The sequence below is a fragment of the Octopus bimaculoides genome, chromosome 6 (assembly GCF_001194135.2).
Source record: "Octopus bimaculoides isolate UCB-OBI-ISO-001 chromosome 6, ASM119413v2, whole genome shotgun sequence".
Taxonomy (NCBI): domain Eukaryota; kingdom Metazoa; phylum Mollusca; class Cephalopoda; order Octopoda; family Octopodidae; genus Octopus; species Octopus bimaculoides.
The window spans coordinates 93,994,579-93,996,913 of record NC_068986.1 but is presented as its reverse complement, the minus strand read 5'-3'; positions in this window follow the sequence as shown (position 1 = coordinate 93,996,913).

Genomic DNA, 2,335 nt, shown 5'->3' with positions numbered 1-2,335 from the left:
ACACACACACACACACACACACACACACACACACACACACACACACACACAAACACAGACACACATGCACATACAGTCACGTGCAGGCCCACATAACATTGTCTAGCTTGACAGGTGACCTTATCTTAATTCCGAACAACGATCACGTGATTTACCCATAATCCACAGCGTTTTTGATTTAAGTTAATCATTTTATTTGTTAAATTGAGGAAACTGCCCAATGTTCTATGTATGTGTGTGTGTGTTTGTGTGTATTTATATATGAACGTGTATGTTTTTATATAGCAGTGTAAACCACAACGGCCTTTTTCTCCATAAAGGTAAAAGCTAGCCTTTTGGTAAATGAAAATCGATAAAATTATGCTAAACTGTAATAAATACTCGGTCGATGCGATCGATTAAACTATTTTTGAAGACGTTTCTCTGGCATGGCCGCAGTTCGATGACTGGAGTCAATCAAAGAATAAAAAAATATTGTAAAAACATATTGAACGAAAATATATATTAATAATTAAAACCTACATTGGATTAGAGTTGTTTTTGTTGTTGGCACTCCGTCGCTTACGACATCGTGGGTTCCAGTTGATCCGATCAACAGAACAGCCTGCTCGTGAAATTAACGTGCAAGTGGCTGAGCACTCCACAGACACGTGTACCCTTAACGTAGTTCTCGGGGATATTCAGCGTGACACAGTGTGACAAGGCTGACCCTTTGAATTACAGGCACAACAGAAACAGGAAGTAAGAGTGAGAGAAAGTTGTGGTGGAAGAGTACAGCAGGGTTCGCCACCATCCCCTGCCGGAGCCTCGTGGAGCTTTGGGTGTTTTCGCTCAATAAACACTCACAACGCCCGGTCTGGGAATCGAAACCACGACTCTATGACCGCGAGTCCACTGCCCTAACCACTGGGTCATTGCGCCTCCGCCATTGGATTAGAAGAGAGGGAGATAAGCTTCTTTCATTTGCTTCAGTCATTTGACTGCGGCCTTGCTGGAGGATTAATATATATATATATATATATATATATATGTTAATCCTTTCTACTATAGTCACAAAGCAGGAAATTTGGAGGAGAGGGACAGTCGATTACATCGACCCAAGTACTCAACTGGTACTTGATTTATCGACTCCGAAAGGATGAAAGGCAAAGTCAGCCTCGGCGGAATTTGAACTCAGAATGTAGCGACAGACGAAATACCACTAAGCATTTCGCTCGGCGTTCTAACGATTCTGCCGGCTCGCCGCCTTGGATATATATATTTTAATGGTAAAAGGGGAGTCGAGTAAAGTCATCAAGGAATTTAACAATATAGTCAACAGGGATTGCTAAATTCTGAAATTGTTAGTTAACCATTTTGGCATCAACCTGTCTGAAACTGCTCCTGGTTCTATGACACAAACTTCCAATTTTAAAGTGATGTCGCTTAAAAACTTCCATCAAAAATTCATGTTAATTTATATTCCAAATACCAGCTGACAAAGTTATTTTGCTAAATTCTTCATTATTTTCGAAAATAATTTAAACAAAGACAGGCTATTTCAATAGAACTATGGTAACGAAAGGAAGCAATAAACACGAAGCTGTAGTGAAAGCTTTATTAACGACATTCAATGAATGAGAGGAGACAAGAATCTAAAATTCATTTCTTTCCTTTAGTAGCGATGTCATCTGAAAATTATAGATCCTTGGTTCGAGATTTACGTGTTTCTTCTTACCTCTATCTTCTACGTTTTAATGGTTTCAGCAAACATGGTGGAGTACGCCTTCAAGGGTTTAGTCAAACAAATCGACCCCAGTGTTTATTTTATATGGGAAGAAGTACATCGAAAATAAAAATTACAAATATTTCTCCGGAAGTAGATACTTCCTGGCTAATAGCAGCCATAATAATGAACTAGGAAGAAGAAATCACCATTCTCCAGGCTTCAGTGGTGGAAGAAGTGAATTGGAAGGACATTAATTACATGGCCATCAAGGCATTAAATAATAGACTGATTAACCGTTAGGCAGCTATTTCATCTGCTAAACGGGTAGAAAAAACGTCATCAAAAGACTTTCTCATCTACAGGATAGGCCGGAAGGATTACGGACGGATTAAGTCCGAATTTTTTCATGATGTGGGCCCTCTCAGGATGGACTATTCTCCATATATCTACGAGGGCCTATGTAAAAGACAAAAAAAAAAACCACGAGCCCGAGAGAAAGAAAAAGAGGAAGAAGACGAATTCCTCTCGAACCACTGAATGGAGGTAAGTCATATCAAACATTCATGTAGGTTGTATAAATGTGCGTGGCCTGGTCTCAAGCTGGAAGCAAGGTCGCTTCCTTAATGA